Source organism: Parus major, chromosome 4 (assembly GCF_001522545.3).
Source record: "Parus major isolate Abel chromosome 4, Parus_major1.1, whole genome shotgun sequence".
Classification (NCBI taxonomy): Eukaryota; Metazoa; Chordata; class Aves; order Passeriformes; family Paridae; genus Parus; species Parus major.
The window spans coordinates 1,112,759-1,131,609 of record NC_031771.1 but is presented as its reverse complement, the minus strand read 5'-3'; the positions used below and the strand labels follow the sequence as shown (position 1 = coordinate 1,131,609).

Below are 18,851 nucleotides of genomic sequence, written 5' to 3'. Positions count from 1 at the left end.
GGGCGGGCGGGCTCGCACCGCCCCCGCCCGCCCGGCCCGCGCGTCTCCCTTGCGTCCCGTCATCCGCGTCAGACGCGCTCCAGCTGATGTGGCTGCCAGCGCCGCACGTGTGCCAGAGAGTAAGCCCCAAATACATTTCATGTTGAGGGGGGCCGGGGATTGCACAAACACCACAGACTGGTGATTTTGAAACAAAAAAAAAGCCCCGTCCTGACAGTGACCGTGTGTTTCCCACAGGCTGTGGAGGCGAATTAGACTGCAAAAAGGACCTTGCTCTTCCGTCCACAGGAAGAGATGAGGAAGTCAGAGTCATCCTGCTGGAGAGTTTTCCTTTCATCTCACTTCATTCCCATTCCTGCAGTCTCTGGATGGTTCGCTGTAGCCACAGCTCTCTGACCCAACACATCCGTGTCACAGTGCCTTCTCCATGCCGATCCCAACGCCAAGCCAAGCCTCCCTGTGAGGGAGGTTGGAAACGTTACCAAAGCCCGTGGACCAGCAGTGAATAATGTTTACCAGAGATCTGGCTCACCAAGTTCTTAGTGCCTTCGAGCTAGCAAGGCCAAAGGGTAAGCAAGCGGTGTTTTGCAGTCCCTGTGGATACACAAAACATGGGAAATTAAGGACAGAGCAGCCTGGGCTTTGCCAAAGACCCAGCCAAAAAAAAAAAAAAAAGCCTTGCAGAGGCGTGCAAGACAACAGAGGAAGCTTGCTGTGCTTCCCAAAACCAGCTGCACTCCAGCTTTCCAAGCTGCACGAGTCCACCCCAAGCCCCAGGAGCACCCGCCTTGCCTGGGAGTACGTGTCATGTTATCCAGATGTTGGAAGTCTTGCTTTAAGCACATGTGACCCGGTGTGCTTGCAACAAGCCTCCACTGCCAGTTCACTCTTAGCTTGTTTCCAAGTGTGTGAATTCCTCTTTTAGCTTGTGGTTTCTGCTGAAGAAGCAGATAAATTATGGCTATTTTGCTGGAATGGCTGGATGAGAGGGAGGTAGGCACATAGGACATACAGGGCAATGGTTCATGGCTGTCTGGCTTCAGTCACACAAGGGCTGGAGCCTCCTTTCCCAGATCCCAGAACTCGTTTGCTGATGCTTGCTCTCTCCCCGCCCTCTTCCAGGGCCGCAGTGCTGCATAAACCTTGGCGTGGGGTGGGGCATCAGCAGCTTGCCAATGCCAAAACAAGGACCATGTTGCAGCAGCAGGAGGGGACCTTGGCTCTCGGCTGCACCGAGGGACCCAGGCCAGCTGCAGACCCCTGTCCCAACCCCAGCTGAGTCTCCCACTGCCTCTGGGTGTTGGCTCCACATCTGAAGCAGGCGCAGCTTGCCCTCACTCCCCATCCCACCCGTCTGGAATCAAGCCCACTTGCACGAGGGCTTCCTTTACACTGGCTTCTTGTGCCTGGAGGCTGGGACAGCAGGGAAACCAGGGGGACCAGGGAGAAACCACCCTCAGCCATTGAAAACAGAACTCTTAAAATACAGCTTTGAAGTAACCCAGCCCTAGAAGCAGAAGTTTTCACATGGATGGTCAATGCAGGAACGAATGTAAGTTCACTGCCAAGGTTTACTGCAGAGAAAGTAGTAAACAGAAAGGCTTACAGCACCTTTGGAGTTATACAGCTCCCTTCTTCATCTCCAGCACTTGAAGATGATTTCCCCACATGCTCTCCCTTAATATCCACCCTCTCCCACCTTCTTTTTGGCCCAGGCTGGTCGGGAAGACCTCAGGCAAATGGTGCCAAAGTGAACTCGTCATATTTGGGGAGTGAGCAGTTGGAAGGAAAAGTCACCCTGGTGTAGCCTGGCTGTGAGCCTGGCCTGTGGGTCCTCAGGAATGCTGTAGCAGAAAGGTGGTGCCTGCGGGGAAAATTCTTCAGTGCTATGGTGAGATGACCTCAGGACTGGAGTCAAACAGTGGCTCGGTGGCCACACAGGCTGCCTTTTGGATAGACTACAGAGGGTCAGGAGGGCTTTGTTGCTTGATGAATGCAAGTTCAGGTCCCAGATACCTCTGCCCAACAGCTGTGAGCCGGCCTGCTTTCTTCAGGATGCTCAGTGATTGCCAGCATTTGGAAGAATGAAACTCTGGTGTGTCTGTGCGTGCGGCTGCAATGCTGATTTATTGTATCTCCTTTCTGAGTCCGGTCTGGGACTGCCCCTCTACCAAATGATCCAGGGGCAGCATGCAATGGGACAGCTCCACAGCACTGGCACCAGCCAGCGCTTCCAGACACCCTGAGCTGTGCAAAACCCAAGGACAAGTGATGATGATGATGATGATGATGATGATGAGAAGCCTTGAGCCAGGGCAGCTCACAGGAGAATATTTTTCTGCTCCCCTCACAGGATATGAACCACACATGGAAGTCTCACGCTTTGTAAAAGGAAAGAGAAACCAGAGGGACTCCAGCAGTTATACAACATGCAGGAGCTGTTTGAGAGCTGCCACCTGAAGGATTAGCTACAAATTCTTCCTCTCTTTACAGCTGTAGCCTTGTGTCTGTGTGCATCCTGTGAAGCAGTGTAGAAATGAATAAATAAAAAGGACAGCATTAAGTAACACAGGAACACTCGTGTCCATGTGGTATTGCCTGCATCATCCAGATGGAAAGTATCTGTCTAGACAAATCTGGGAATTATGCAAGCTCAGAATTCCTGAATAGCTCTTCGGTTCTAATATCGTGAAACATTTGCAGTACCCACAGAAAATAGGCACAGAAACACGGGGGAAAGAAACCCTTCAATTCCAATAGCTGGGACACCTAAATACTGGTGATGTGTTGGATGAGAGAAGATGGAAATGCAGGAATATGGAGCAATGTCCTTGCTGTGTGCACACTGACTCATCCCCGAGGAGTCAGGATCATCCCTGGTGCTCACTCCTGTCTCAGCAGAAGTGGAGCAGGCTCCTTTGAGCTTCTTGTGGTTCTCTGCTGCCTGATGCCCTGGACAAGGCACAGAGCCACTTGTTTCCACTTCTCTGGAGCTGTTTGTTTCCACGGTGCTCAGACAAGCAGAAGGAATGAAAACAAAGAGGGAAAAATGGGCTGTCCTGGTGCAAACCACAACAGCATAAAAATAAATCACTCTTGGCCTGGGAGAGCAAAAAATAAAAGCAGGACAGAAAACACGTAATTCCCACTCTGGACCAGGAGCTGCTGCTGACTCTGAGCAATGCCCGGGGATCACCGGGGCTGGGAGCTTAGCACAACTCTAGAGTTGTAGTGACCCTTTTTGGTGTTCTTGGGAAACAACGGCCTGGCCAGAGGAGACAGAAGAACGGAGCAGTCAGGATCTCTGCCTGCAGAGCAGCACAACCCGAGGAGAGGATGGCACAATTCCCAGTAGTATATAGAGAAAAATAAGTTTTAAAAAAGCACAGGTGGTGATCCAGCAGTCATCCAGTTTGTGTCAGTTTTATCACTGGCTCCAGGGGGACAGGTTCAAACCATCTGAGGGTGCATCCAAACGGAAACATGGCTCTGGAGGAAAAGGGGCTCACATTTCTCCATCTGGCCTGGCCCCTCCAGCACTGCAAAGGACAGCAAGAGACAGCATTGTGTCAATTCTGCCCTCCCAGGCCTAGGAGAGAAAGAGTAAAGAGCAACTGTGGGGATGAGTGATGAAACAAGTGCTTGTTTTGCCACTGTTGTACCACTGTTTGGGGGTAATCAGGGCAATATTTATGCAGGGCTGCAGCAGGACATCATGCCCGAGCCACCGTTGGATCAGCAGCCCAGAAAGCAGATGTGCCAATTTCCTGTCCTTGATGATGATGGGCCCTAATTACGCCAGAGCTGTGGCTATGTCCTTTCTTGTGTATGACCCCTAATTTGGTTTCATGAAGTCGTCTGTGCCAGGTTCTTCCGGCTGCAAGGCTGGGGTGAGTGACAGTCACAAAGAGCCGTGTGCTCCGTGTGCCCAAACACCTGGCCTGTGCTTTGAACAAACAAAATTCAACTGGGAACAAACAATATTCAGGCAACCCACTGGGATTTGGGTTAGCTGCTTGCCTTTCTTTACCTCTTGCAGGTATCATGCCTGCTAACAGGGGGCTGTGTGCTGGGGGGAATGTTCCAAGACAGGTGTAGGCACTCAGCAGAGAGCAGCACTTAAGGGAGGCTGCTCACTTTTGCAGGGATGAATTTCAGAACTGGGGGAAAAAACAGTCCCTTTTGTTTTTTCACCAGACTGAATCCCTTGCTGGTGTTGCTCCTGGTGCTTTTTTCAACTTTTCACTGTTCCTTTCCATGGTTTTTGCCAGTTTATTTGGGTTTTTTCTTTCCCCTTTTTTTCCTCTTTTCCTTTCATAATTTGAGGAGTTCCCCAATTTTGGAGATTGCTCTGCTGGCATTTATTCAGCTTATGTATTTAAACAGGGCCTTTATAAATTTGACAGAGGCTTTTTGAATGACACTGGGGGGGGCATGTTTCAGCTTTTTTCTTGTGTGACATTTTGAGGGAGCTTCTTGGGGTTCAAATTTTTTGTTTTTTCTTCCCTTCTTTTCCTCAGAAGGTCTTTGTGGAGTTAGACATTTGTCTTTTGGTGTAGATCCTGCTTTGGGTGGGTGGGGTCACTGCTCCCGATTGCTCCTGAGCCCAGCCACTCTCCCCAGGAGCTGTTTGTTGTTCCCTGACTGTGGGACTCTGGTTATTGTACCAGCAGCTCCCGTCTCTGCGATCCCCAAGCCCCAGGATCACCTGGGTTTGCTGCTGGTGGGAGAGGATGGTGGGTGAGCGTTTGGCACAGAGGTGGTGTGGAGGTTTGCAGGGCAGTGAGAGGTGGAGATGCTGCTCCCAGGATCCTCAGGGATGCGCAGCGAGGGCTTGGTGGCCACACGGTACCTGCTTCTGCCTGTGCCTGGTGGAGCAGGTGCTGTCCTGAGCGAGATGTGCTGCTGGCACAGGTGGGACTGTGGGAGCCTGGTGGAGGAAAGAGCTGCACAAGGAGGATTTGGGGCTGTGTAGCACCAAGAGGAGCAGGTGGAGAGATGCCAGACTTTTGGTGGAGCTTCTGCAGTGGCTAGGCTGCAGATAGGAGCCAGGGCACGTGAGTTGGAGGTGGTGCTGCCATGAAAGGGGATGGAGGCTCCACACTGGGGCTGGGTGACAGCTTGTGCCACCTGGAAGCTGCAGAAGGCTCTGACCCAGCATTTTGTGAGGGAAGGAGCACTGAGGAGTGAGGCTCTAGGTGCTGGGCATGCAGAAGTTGGGGGGACTGGAGAGGCCTTGGGAGGGGTCAAACAGCTCCAAGGAATACTTGAGCAGGTCCTTGTGGCATGGCCAGTGTGGGAAGAGCAGAACTTCCAACTGTCCCTGCTGGTCCAGGATGCCATGTGGACCACCAGGGTGGATAGATCTGGGATCAGTGTGAGAAGGATGGCCCTCTGTGGGTGCAGAGCTCCTCAGGGGCAGGCTGGCTCTGTGCCTGAGGCTGGGAGAGGCATGCAGCAGCCTGTAGGGGAACTTTGTCACCACACAGCTAGAGCTGAGCACTGGGGCAGGACAGCCAGAGTGGTGTGGTTGGGATCACAATCACAGAATATTCTCAGTTTGAAGGGGACCCATGAGGATCACTGAGTCCTATTCCTGAGTAAATGGCCCATATGGGGATGGAACCCACAACCCTGGCATTTTAAGCACCAGGCTCTCAAAACTGAACTAATTTGGGGTCAGCTCACTTTCTGGGGTTCAAAGGCCTGACGGGATTTTTGATCTGTTCTTGGCCACGTTTAGAGCAAGAGGTAAAGCCATCCGAGGTACTTTGCAACCTGACTGGGTGATTCTCCTGCTTGCCTACAGCCCCTGCTCTTGGCTGCAACACCATTCTGCTGCTCCGTGTAACTTCAGGTCAGTGAAGATTTCTACACCAAACTCCAGCCAGACCATCTAGAGGATGTGCTTGGGGAAACGCCACATTCAGAAGGTAGGATGGGGTTTCTATTGCAGTCAGCTCCTGCTTCTGCTGCTGGCAGACCACAGGGCAGGAAGGGTGCCTGTGGGAGCAGACATCTTCTGGCTGACTCACGGCCCTGCCTGGTTATTCACCAGCCAAATCACACCAGTGACTTGGCATACATCAGCCTTGCCCTGTTCATGTGAGCTGCTCCCCTGGCTGCCTGGATGGCAGGGGTTTGTGATCATCAATGTGACTGTGCTAGCCTTAAGACATGAGTGAAGCAGCTGGGATGTGTCTTATCTGACTGGTGTTTACATTTGTGTGACTCTGAATTACCTTTTCCTCAATTTCTCCACGTGTAAGAAGTTTAACTTACATGTACTCATGTCCTGCTGTCTGTCATCCAAGATTTTATCCTTTTCCCTTCTTCCTGTGTCTGGGCAGTTAAGATGGGTAGAGGTGGAGCAGTGTTGACTGGACTGCAGTTTTCATTTTCTGCAGTGCTGTTGGCAGAGCAGCAAATGCTACAAGGGCAGGAAGGGTCATGTCCCTTTCCCCAGGGACAAACTGCTGAGGGAGCTTGGCAAAGAGGTTGTATGTTTTCATGGATCAGCTTAGCGGGGTGTAGAAGGTAGTGTGCATTCCTGGCATTGCTTTTGGGGAACAGTTAGAGTTGTCATGCCAGTTAGTAATAACCACAGGGAGAGAGCTGGGATACTAAACTCTCATCCCCCATGGGGCAGTATTTTCACGTTCATATTGAATTCTCATGCCTATAGGTCTTCTAAAGGAAATGTTTCACTCAGCAAAGATAACCAAGAAGCAAAATAGCTTATGGTCCAACAGTAGCATGGCACCATAGCCCAAGAAAGCTGTAGTGAAGCATGTTGAGCAGGAAGGGCCTTCAGTCCCTGCTGAGGATATGCAAAGACATGGTTTAGTTCCTTGGAAAACTCATTTCCTGAGTCAGAGACGGTGATGAGTCGGTGTGTGTTCACCTGGGCAGCTCATCTTGTGACACAGATGAGCCATAAGCTGAATAGCTCCCTGCCAGTCCCATGCTCTCCCTCTTCCTCTGCTCAGAAGCATTTACTTGTTTGCTTGCTGTTCCAGGATTTTGTGCTCCTGTCCTTGCAAGAGCCATCAGAACCAGCCGCACTTCAGAGAATGAGCCAGAGTCACCATGGGCTTGGAAAGGTACTGGGTACAGAGAGCAAAAGAAATGGGAAATGGTGTCAGCTGCAGTGAGTAGGCAGATGTTCCAGATAGACAGGGTTTGTTTGGAACCAGTCTAGTACTCTGCAATTAGAGTTATGCCCTTAGAAATAAAGTTTACTTGGGAAGTCATCAGTGACAATCAGTGTGCCAGCAATGTTTGTCCCCTCCAGGACTGTCTTGCGATCTCAGCCTGTGCTCTCAGCACCTTCCCTGTTACCTGCCTGCCATCCGAATGCTTGCTCAGGCTGGAAGCATGGCAAATGGCAGTCTGTTCTCTGCAGTTTGGCTGGGAGAGGTGACCAGTGTGCACCCCTGAGCGTGCCATGCTCACCATGTTTTGTCCCATTCGTTTTGGAGCTGCTCTGCAGGCACCAAGTGCAAGGTTGGCCACAGGCAGGAGTTACAGAGAGAGCACAGCTACTCTGAGCTAGAAACATGGCAACTGTTCATCATGTCTGTCCTTATCTGCAGGAAATAAGGAGTAAGCCCCATAAATCCTGTCCTATAAACCAAACCCTCCTGAGCTCAGCTCCTTTGAGCCACGTCACAGATCCTGGATGAGCGGCAGGGAAAGGTGCAGCTGAGTCACCAGCAGTGAGTCAGCACCTTGCTGCTGCAGGGCAGCTGTTTGTACACACAAACGTGAGCCTGCTCTGTCCTTGTCTTCAGACACACCCAACGCTCTTCCCCAGACAGGCAGGTGACATCAGTGCAGCGTGGGACTGGATGTGCACGTTAGTGACATGTCTGAGTGACAGTGCTGAGGGGGGCTGCTGGTGTCTGAGGAATCAACAGGAACATGGATCTGAGTGATCCGAGTCCCCCAGAGATTGCTGGCCAGCGTGGGCATGTGTAAGCAGGGCTGAGCGGCCACAGCTGCAGCACTGGTTCCTTTCAGCCAGGGCAGCAAACCTTGGGGCTTGATATTCACTTTTCCAGTTTCACTTGTACTGCAGTCTCCCAGTGTGATCACTGGGGGAGGAAAGGACTGTGTGGGGTGTAACGCTGTGTCCTGGCAGCACAGGGAAACTGGGTCTGTAGAGCATCCCCAGGGTCTGTACATCACCCAAACTAACCCTCAGGTGTAACTGGAAGCAAACACAAAAATAATGGCAACTTCTTCTGGGGCCTTGGCTTGGGTTCTTCCCCCTGCCCTGCCTTACAGAAATAATGTGCTGTCTCTGCTGCTGTGCGGTGAGAGACAGCTCCCGTCATCGAGTGGAGATTTTAGGCGTGTGCAATAGGAAGGCACAACTTCCTGTGCCTCCTCTGTAAAGTTCCTAGGCATCCTGGAATAAGATGCATAACAAAAAACACCAAACAGAACGCTAAAAACACCAAAAAAAAAAAAAAACAAAACAAAAAAACACAAGCAAAACAGGCAAAAAAAACCCCTCCAAACCAGCTTTTCAGCTGTTGTGCTGAGGGAATTTTCATTCAGCATCTTGTAGGCAGTGTTTCATGTCTTGCAGAATGAAAGTTACTGAATGTAGCTCATGAAGGCAGAATGCTGTGATATAATTTAGAAGCTCATTAGAGATCATAATCACAGTGACAGATGTTGGTGGGAAGTAGGAACCATCACAAAGAAACATAGAGAGCTGTTTGTCATGAGGATACTAGATCATATGGGGGCAACATTTTCTGAGATATCTAAGGGATCTGATTATCACTTGGAGGCTTCCATCTAGGTTTCATGTATAAATCGCTTGGAAAATAAGACTGGAGCGCTCAAATATTGAAAGGCCTTTTCACAACTTGGTTGTGAGAGCCATAAATTGAAATTGTGTCTGCAGCCCATGTTGGAGCAGGGCATGCCCTTCCCTTGGGTGAGATGTGCCCACCACAGCATCTCCAAGTGGGATAGTGGGATGGGAGCTGTGCTGTGTGGTGGGAGAGCCGTGCCTGGGTGAGGAGCAGTGGAAGCAGCTGAACTGCACAGGTAGCTGAAGCAGGGGCCAGTGGCGTGTGCTGCAGAAGAGAAAAGGCTTCTAAGGGTGACCAAAAGGTGTCACTTGGCCCTGTGACTGGGGTAAGCATGAAATCATCACCAGATCTGGAGTTGTGAGCTCTTCCTTTGTGCTACCCACTTCCTCAGGGTTGCACCATCAAGATTGAGACAGATTCTGCAATTGCTGTGCACGAGCAGTGACTCGGATGTGGCTGCTGGCGTGAGGGGCGTGCGCAGCTCCGTGGGGACGGAGCAGAAATCCCGGTCTGCCGGAAATCCTGGGTGGCAGGGCCGCAGTGCGGGTGAGCAGAAATCCCGGTCTGCCGGAAATCCTGGGTGGCAGGGCCGCAGTGCGGGTTTAGCCCCCACTGCTATTGCTCCTGTGTGATTTGGAATGGCAAGGGGGCTGGTGGCCAGCCTTGGCAAGTGGAACTGCAGGGCCTCAGGAGTGGAAGGAGGTTAACAGAATCATCATTGGGCTCTGCTGGCATGTGGGATCACTGGGGTGTGAAGTCACCTGATGGAAGCATTGCCCAATAACAGAAATCCCCCAGCAGAAAATGAGCTTTTGTTGCTGCAGTGCTGTTCTTCTGAGGTGTTCCATCTGCTTTACAAAGAGTGTCTGACTGAGCCCAGCAACGCTTCCGTGAGAACAGCATCTCTAGTGACAGCTTCCAGCTGTCTAGCAGATGAGAGCACCCAGGTGTCATGGCAAACAGGGAGGGAATTATAACCATCCCCTTTTACTGAGAGAGGGATGCTCTTGCAAGACAAAAAGGAACCACCTAGCTGGTCTATTTGACAGCTGAATTAGTGCCTCAAGTAGCCACTAAAAATTAGACTCTGGAATGTGCTGTAAGTTCATATGAGCAAATATAAGAGAGTAAGCCTAAATAGTTGGATTAATTTTACCTTTGGAATGTGGGCTAAGCAATTTCACATAGCTACTTTGAATGATCTTTAAACTTCTGTGTTAAAAAGAGGAGAGCCCAGCAAGACTACCTCGGGGCTCAGCCTGGCACAGCCATCCCGACTCTCGGTGGCCCTGGCAGGGCAGGAGGGGCTGCCATGTGCCACAGAATGCAGTCAGAGCCCTGAGCTGGTGCTGTGGCACAGATGATCTCCATAAACTGTGATGACATTAATCTAATGTATGCGTTCTCCTACGAATGTGAATACCAACAAATACAAATCCCATGCAAATCAGGCACTCACGCAGTATGTGCAAGCGGCTGAACATCTGAGGACTCAAATATTATATCAGAAGTTGTTCGCAGACATGCCTGTTCCAAAATTTGCTATTACACCGCCCTTCTGTGTTCCCATGGGAACTCTCAGGTGAGGGAGAAATGTGCTCCCTGCTTCCCTCCAGCTAAGAGAAGTTTGTGAAGTAAAACCTGGCTTCCCTGCTGGATTCCTCCTCCTCCCCCAAGCCTGCAGCTCCTTCAGATGCCCAGCTGCCTGGAAGGACTTCCCCAGCCTCTGTGGTTTCCCCTTGGGGTAGTGGAAAGGTGGATGTTACGCGTTCCTCAGTAAAGGAAGTGGTACCCTCTGCCAACTGGCAAAGAGCAAGTGCTGGCACTAACTGCGGGAGAGAAATCATTCACTCATTCTGCAGGAGCACGTCTTGGGAATAATCCCTCTTCCAGTCCTTGCCTGGCTCCTCCAGCTGTGCCTGCTGCAGCCCAGGTGCTTGAAGGGACTTGGGGGGGGGGGGTGTCCCAGAGGGGCTGGGGAGCTCCTCAGGATGGTGTCTCTTGGATTTTTCTGAGCAAAAATCTTTGCATCTCTCAACCAAACGAAGAGGGGAAGCTAAGGGAGCTGAGAGCTTTACCAGAGGCTGCAGGAAGGGAAGGAGGGAGTGAATTTACTACCCCTCAGCCAGCGCCATGGGGTATTCAGGTTGCAGCAGGCAAACAAAAAGGTAGGAACAAGTGTGAAGCATGCAAGAACACCAACTGTAAAACCCCATAGTACATGTTTTGGGGTTGGTTTTCTTTTTTTAGTTGCTGGGGAAAGCTCAAGAGTTTCAAAATGGTGCTGGATCTCATAAAAGGAAGTCTGATGGATTCAGCAGAGTTCATATAAACACCCCAGGAAGAACAGGGGAAAATAACCCAGCAGCTCATGTGCAGGTAATCAGAGGTGATGCAGTCCAGGTGGAGGGACTGGGGTGCAGAGACGAGGGTCTCAATGAGAACAATAGGAGAGGCTTGTTGAGGGATGTGTTGTTGTCAATACCCAATTGCTCAGGTTGTTCTTTTCTCCTGAAACCATAGTTACCGTGCAATCAAGGCAGGGGATTTAGGAGAGGGAGCAAGCCTGTCCAGGGAGTTATATCCCACACAAAGACTCTTCTCCCTTTAAAGTGGCCAGATTTTGCAGTGGCACAGGGAGACTGCCAGTGGGAGCTGGGAATGGCCCTGGAGAGGCACCTGTCCTGGCTGTGGCAGTGGGTGCTTGCCTGGCTCCAGAAAGGGAGTGCCTCGGGGAGCACATCTTGGAGGGGCTGTGGGGTTCTCTCTACCAACCTAGAGCTCACAGATTTGAACAATGTCCCATGAGATCCCTTCTGGTTTTCCCCACTATTCCCTCTGTGCTCTTGGCTGCTCAGAGGGTTCCAGGGGACTGCTGACTTCTGTGCTGAGAGAAAATAATCTGGTGTCTCTTAGGCAGTGGCAAATTGTGTGGGCTGAGACCACATTTCCTGTTGGCCGAAGCCTGCAAGTATTCCACGCATAGCCCCCCTTAATGAAAAGCCCCAACCTCTGCCAGCAGGTTAAGAGTCGGGCCAGCCACCCCTGGCACGTGGATAAATCTTCGTCCTGAGCTCATCAAATCCCCAGCCTGCTCATTCAAGAGGTAATACAAGAGTGACCTTTGCTCTGCCATAAACGCGGGTGCACGTGAACCAGATCAATCAGCAGAGGCTTTGTTTTGGCTCCCTTCACCTGGGGTAGTTTGTCTCACCCAGCAGCTGCGGGATCACTGCAGCATCCTGGCAGCACCATGTGAGGTGCCTGCCTTTCCCTGTCCCCTCCTTTGTCACTCCTTCAGGTGGCTTTTCCAAGGCCCTTTTGACCTTCTGGGGCTGTTCTTCCCTCTCCCCATGACCTCCTATCTTTCCAAGTACTTTGTAATCTTGATGATGTTGATTTTTACTGCAGGAAGGGGAAAACGTGGCTTTTTTTTTGATAGCCAGATTGCATGTTTGTTTGTTCTTTTATTTTTGGCTTCTTAGAGCTTTTTGCCACTTTTCACTTTCTAATTGTCTCTTTTTCTAATCCAGGCACTTATGCTCAAAGCCAACATTTCTTATGGCAACTTTTTATCACCTGCTGGCTAGAACAGAACAGAAAAAAAAAAAGATTCTGGCTGAAGGACCTACAAAATTAGTAAAACATAAAGGCTTGTTTTAAGGATTTCTTCTTTGATAGAATAGAAAAAATGCAGTGTTTAGAGGTGAAAGACCTGGCTGCATGCACAGGCCTGGCTTAAGCTTTAGAACAGAGTATCTCTAACTTGAGAGGAGGCAAGTGGGATCCCAGTTTATGTCACAGGGGGAAAAAACCTACCAAAAAGGAATTGCTTGGGCACCCAGATGGTTTGGAGCTCTGGATAATGCAATGGGGGCTGGCATGAGACAGGAGGTAATGAGCAGGTCTGAAGGGCAAGGCAAGTCGAGCAGAGGTGGTGGTGGTGGGCACAGGACCCTGGTGAGGGAGGTTGTGCCTGCTGAAATGGGACACTGCAGTGCAAGACTGGCAAAGAAAGGAACAGCAGTCCTCGATCTCTTGGGAAAAAGGCATCTGTGTGTCTTGAATAATACTCATGTCATGTCTGGAGATGGTTCAATTTTTTCAGGACCCTGTAAGGTGACTACTTTGCTGAGACTGTGTGCAGGGAGCCACAGCTTCATTGTTGTTTTCAACATTAGTTAAGCAATAGGCTGGAAAACCCACGTGTTTCTTGGAGGCACTGGTATCCAACCCCTCGTCCCGAGGTGTGCCTGGTCCCCGATGTCACCAGGAGCTGTAGGACGCTGAGTACCAGCTCTGGGGATGTACAGGAGCACTGCCTCCGGGGCAGGAGCGATCTGCGGAGTGACCTGTGAGTGAGTGGGCTTGTCCCCAGTCTCTGTGGACACTGACAAACAGAAAGACAGAGGCAATGGTGGCAACAGGTAATGTTAAAATGTTTGTTGTGAATGGCAAGACTTAATGCTAAACAGCGACATTTCAGAATCCTTCAGCACAGCAAGACCCCAGGCAGAGATGACGAGCTCTCTGCGAATGAGGGGAGCACCCGGAGTAGCACTGTCAGAGGTGGTTCATGGAATTGGGTGTTGATCCCTGTTTACCTGCTGGTGCTGGCTCTGGAAGGAGGGCTTCTTCCTTGGCTGGTGGGGTCTGAAGCCTTTAGCGATGCACAAGCGCTCCACGTGAGCCCTGTGCACTGCCCCAACACCTCGGTGTTGGTGCTGCCAGCCCTTCTGGGAACCAGCCCCCAGCCACGGACCATCCCCTTTGTGTGTGGCTGCCTGCCAAGCCCCAGCTCACAGGACCCAGCCCAGGTCAGAGTTTGGCAGCCGCCATCCACCTTGGATCACATGTCTGGAACCTTCTCTTTCCATTTCTGAGGGCCTGTTGACAAAAGCTGTGTCCGCCTGCTTCCTTTGCAGTAGCCCGTGAGCAGGGCCAACCCACCCGTGTTCCCTGGGAGGTTATTCCTGGCTGAACAAGCTTTGCTCCATGGAACTGATCTGCTTAAGTGCACTTGCCTTCCTCGCCATCATTCCAGCAGGCAGGCTGCAGAGATAACGTCCGTCTTTGTTCTGATGTGAGACCCTTGCGTAGGTACACAATCTTCCCCGTAGTGTATGCTTAAAATAGATAAAATGCCTTTTCTGAATTGCAATTTAGATTGATTTTGATAGAGAGGATGGCGGAATCATGCACAGAAGAAAAAAAAATCTTTTAAAATGAGAACGGAATCAAATATAGTTTAGTAGTATACTCGTTACAGAATGAACAGCATATTGTATGTGCTGTGTTAGAGGTATGTTATGAATAACAAAAGCACTGGAGCATTTACATATTTGTTTTCAGAAATCCTGGCAGTTGGATTTCACCATTCTGCGCCTCTTTGCCAGAATCACTAAACAGTGGTACATATGGCTTCTGAAGTACCATATGCCGTGGAAAACGTTAGCTGATGCCTATACTGATGCGACACGCTATAGTCTTTATTTAGATTTTTTTGCAGTTTTGAACAAAGAATATTAGATCATGCAAAACATTGTGCAAGCAGTATGGAGTAGTACATACAGGAAAACATAATGCATTGTGCCCAGAGAAAAGCCAGCTAAGAAAAGGGGAAGAAAGGGGGGTGTCGGGAATTAGAATGTGCACGTGCCAAGAAATGCATCAAAGAGCGGGACACGGCTTTGTGCGGCCAAGGCAGGAGGTTTTCCAGTGCTTGAAGCAGAGTCAAGAGCCAGAACTCCGTGGATGTGCAGGTTTTGAATCAAGAGATGCTATATTTGATAAGAGACATGCTCCCTGTTACAAAAAGTAGCACTCAGGCTTAAATCTAAGTGCATGCTTGAAATCCTCGGAGAGCAGAGGAAACCACGTGCATGAGTGCTTTCCTAGAGCCCTCCGTGGGCAGGAGCAGGGATAACTGCTCTCTCTCCCATATCATTGTCTCCAAATAATGATGAACACAATGAGTTTAGCGAGAAGCGTCTTGAAAACAAAACAAACACGGTTTCCAACACAGCGACCGCAAAGCCCAACCTGGCATTAAAAAATGAATCCGGGCTTTTGTTTTGACAAGTTTTGTTTTTTGACAACTTCCGCGCCCCCCCCCCCCGGCTCCATCGCTGATGTGGATGGCAGCGCCCAGGGGAGCCTGGTGGCGGGGCTCTGGGGAGAAGCCAGAGGACACCGTGCCCATGAGGGGAAGGAGAGCAGCGAGGTGTTTCTTGTCATCCCGGCTCCCTGCCGGAGCAGCGCCCCGCTCTCCCCTTTTCCCATTTCTTCGGGCTCCTCTGTGTGCAGACCGCTGCTCGGTGAGCACTTAACAGGCTTAACTTTAAGCACCGGAGCGGACCCAGAGGGATTACTCACGTATTTAAAGGAAGGTATAATGCTCGGAGCGGGGGGGGAGAGGCATCGCGTCTCTGTCTCTTGATTTGGCTGCTGCTCTTAAAGCCACGGAATTCTAGCGTCTGAGGATGGGAGGTTACGGGGTTCACATGGGCTCTGCCAGAAGTGGGTTGGGGTATATGTGGGGCAGCGAGCGTCAAACCACACAAATTAGGAAACTGGGGAAATCTCTTACAATTTGCAGGTTGAGGCCGACCAACTAACCAGAACAGAGACCAGCCCAGCGCAGAAACAGAAGGTGGATAAGGCTCAGTCCAGAATGCAGCCGGAGCAGAACGACTTCCTGGGGAGGTGAGAGCAGAAGGAAAGGACTCACAGCTGAGCTGTGCCGCAGATGGCCAAGCAGAGGATGGCGGGGAAGCCGCTGCCTGTGGGAAGAGCACGTGTGGTGTCAGAGATGAGCTCCACCGTGGAACCCTTGTGCTGACCTGGGAGGGCTCTTGGTGTACATGAGGATTTATTTAATAGCACAGGTAATTGTAGAGAGGCCAGTGCCAAGGGAGAAGCCTGAGATTCCCTGAATTCAGCCTGGCTGAAAGAAGCATGAAAGGCACTGCAAGCTGACAGTGGTCTTTCATGGTGCAAGCAAAAGTACTGGAACATTTAAGTAACTGAGGCTGTCACAGGAATTATCTGTGAGGCAAGAGCTGTGTGTGTCTGTGTCTGTAGGTAGGTAGCATCTCACATTCTATGAAGTACTACCTGAATGGACGTAAACAGAAATAGAAATCAGAATGGAAGCTAAGGGAAAACAGGGCTGAGGGGAGCTTTGGCTGAGCATCTATTTGAGGTTGCCTCCCAGGCTCCTTGGAAAGCACCTAGTGGCTCAAATTCAAGCTTCATTATGTGGTTGTAAATTTATTAAATTAATCAGAGGGGAAGATTAACATCATCACATCTATCTCCGATCGAGGTGTTTTAATTCCTTTGTAGGGACAAGCACCTTCCCGGAGCTTCTGAGCAGAGGAAAATGGAGCCTCTCTTCCCAGAGAATGATGTTTGCAGCAATGCCAAGCAGGTGCTCCTGCCCTCCACCTCTGCTCTCCACATCTCTGGTAGGGCAGGGCGGTGAATGCCCAGCCTGCCCCGGGTGCACAGCTGCCCCTGTGGGCTGTGAACCAAGCTGTCAGGGCCAGCTCTGAGCCCACTGTGTCACGAGCAGGGCGGCTGTCCAGGCTGCAGCAGGTAGACCCCCAGAGGGGAAGGAGGTCTGAGCCAGGCTGCCTCCTGAGCAGGTCAGCGCAGCTCCCTCCCCTGGCCTGGGCGGTTTTCCCAGCTGTCCTGGCATGAATCTCGCTGCGTTGTTCTGTGTGTCCTCCGTGAGCACGAGCAGGCCATTTGCTGCATTAGCCTCATTATGTTTCCTTTCCAAAAAGCGTCCACCACTGTCTGCCGTGCGGTTTGGAAAGGGGTTAACGCTTTCCCCTCCCAAACCTCAGCTCACCAGCACATTTCCCTTGTGCTGCAATTATGGAATGACACTTCACAACTTCATCTCCTCTCCTGCTACATCTGCTTGCTGCTCCCATGTGCAACCTCGCTCACATCCCAAACATCTAAATGCATTGTTTCCTCTGTTTCTCCTGCCAGCGTGGAAAGGAGCCATCCCTGAAGCAGGATTGCCTCTGAGCTGGCAGCAGACGAGTGATTGGCATTGGGCAGCGCTGCTGAGACTCTGGCAGGCCGTTTAGCAGAGAACCTTGGCTAATGAATGTCATCCACACCTAGCAGATGTGCCACTGCCTGCCATGCCAGATTTTTGACATAATACAGGGCTGCTGGACACAACAGTGCTCAGGAAAAGCCAGGGAGCGACTCGTGCCTTCAACGTGGTGCTTGGTTCCACTCGTGCTCTGCGAGAGAAATGAAACCTGCGGGGGGGAGGGAAGCACGTCCGCGTCTCCCGGCCCCCGACCCTGCTTTTATCGGTGCGTAAATCCTATTTGTGCTGCTTTCACTCATGTGGTAAGGAATTTTAAAAGGAAAACCCACCACCTTTTTTTTGTTGTTGTTAGGTCCCCTGTGCTTCCAGCCCCGGCTCTCGCTGGGCCTTCCAGCCTCCCGGCGGGTCCCAAGCCGGGGAACCGAGCAGGGGGCTCAGTGCCCCCCAGGAGCCGAGATGGCTGCGGGCAGGTGCCTGGCACCTGCATCTCGCCGCCGGCAGCATCCCGGACTTCGTCTTTCCTCTCCTGCCCTCCATCGGAGGGAAGCCGCATTCGCCGGGCACAGCGTGGGGCCAGGGGGGAGACGGGCGCCCCGGGAGCCCCGAACCCCTCCGGCTTTCCGGGACTCCCCCTCACCCCGCCCGGAGCGGGAGCGGGGACGGGGCCGCCTCCTAATCCCGGCCTAATCCCGGAGAGCGGCAGCAGAGCGGGCGGCCGCTAATCCCGGCCCGCCGCCGCTAATCCCGGCCCGTGTCCGTGGGTCCCTGCCCGTGTCCCCGCGGGCTGGGGGCGATGTCCACTCCCCAGAGCGTGCAGAGGGGTCCCGGGTGGAGCTGCCGGCTCTCAGGGGACGTCAATCGGTTCACGACCTAACTCGGTCATTGACCCGCTGTTCGCCGGGCGGGCGGCGCCGCAGGAAGGGGCGGGGGCCGCTCTCGGGTGGGCGCTGCCCGCCCGGTGCTCCTAAAGCCCCCCAGGCTCCTGCACCCCCTCTCCGGTCCGCCACCCTCCCGCCTCCCCGCGTCTTTTTTGGGGTGACATCGTCGCCGGCTTTTTCTGTGCGCCCCGGAGCGGCGCGGCCGGCGGTGCGGCGAGGAGGGGTCCTCTCAAACACCCTCCAGGGGGGCAGCCTGGAAGGCCGGGCGGCTGCGGGACGTATCCTACATCACAGGGAGCTCCGCGGGGGCGCCTGAGGCTCGTCCCCTCCCTCCCAGCCGGCTGGAAGCCAAGTTCAGTGCGGCGTGGCCGGGCCGAGATGCATAATGGGGGGTCCGTATCCCGGTATCCCGGGAATACCGTACCCCACTCAGCAGTGCTCCGGCTTGCTGGCTGCGGGAGCACAGGCGCCGATGCACCGTGTAACGCGGGTCGCTTTGCCGCTCTCTCCGGATTTTTTTTTTTTTTTTGCTCGGCCTCTTTATCTTTCAATTGCAAAGCAATTAAAGGTCTGTATGAATCTGCGAGCATCCCTCCCCGCGGGGCCCTCTGATGCCCGCTGTATTGCCCTTTAGATGCCTCTTCCTTTTTTTGTTTTACAATTGTTGTATCAATATAATGCTTCCTTTCTTCCTCTGTCTCTATAGATACAGATATACAAGGCAAACCAAAGGTTTCGGCTGCTATTCAGTGCCTCCTCATTTGTCCCAGAGCCGTAACAGTGGTGCCCTTTCTCTTCTGGCTGCTTTTCCCTGCTTCTGGAGCAGCAGTTATGGGAGAAGCAGATGGCTACTGATTGGGTGAGCTTTGTGGCTTTAATACTGAATACTTTATGGAAAAGGACTTTATCATGCTTGGTTGGTCAGAGGAACAACGGGATGAGATTTATGACTAGAGAAAATAAATCTTTTTAAGTTTCAAGCTCCTTCACACACCCCACGTCAAGTTGCTGCAGCAGAGCTGGAGCTAAAATCCTCTGCATCTTTATTTTTTTCCCTCCCCCCCC

At 51.9% G+C, this 18,851-nt stretch overlaps 2 long non-coding RNA genes across 6 annotated transcripts in view; both read left to right on the top strand.

Annotated features, from left to right (window-relative positions):
- Positions 1–8,455, top strand: part of LOC107202916 — a 19,027-nt gene extending 10,572 nt beyond the window's left edge. For 2 of the 5 annotated variants that reach the window (XR_004496867.1, XR_004496863.1), the window contains exons 8-10: positions 238–3,890; positions 5,744–5,933; positions 7,020–8,455. This is a non-coding gene — a long non-coding RNA (uncharacterized LOC107202916). The remainder of the gene's footprint in view (positions 1–237; positions 3,891–5,743; positions 5,934–7,019) is intronic. The other 3 variants (XR_004496866.1, XR_004496864.1, XR_004496865.1) reach the window with 3 other exon arrangements.
- Positions 8,456–10,941: 2,486 nt separating this feature from the next.
- Positions 10,942–18,851, top strand: part of LOC117244271 — a 9,086-nt gene continuing 1,176 nt past the window's right edge. Inside the window, exons 1-4 of the long non-coding RNA XR_004497022.1 lie at positions 10,942–13,931; positions 15,430–15,536; positions 16,836–17,173; positions 18,493–18,645. This is a non-coding gene — a long non-coding RNA (uncharacterized LOC117244271). The remainder of the gene's footprint in view (positions 13,932–15,429; positions 15,537–16,835; positions 17,174–18,492; positions 18,646–18,851) is intronic.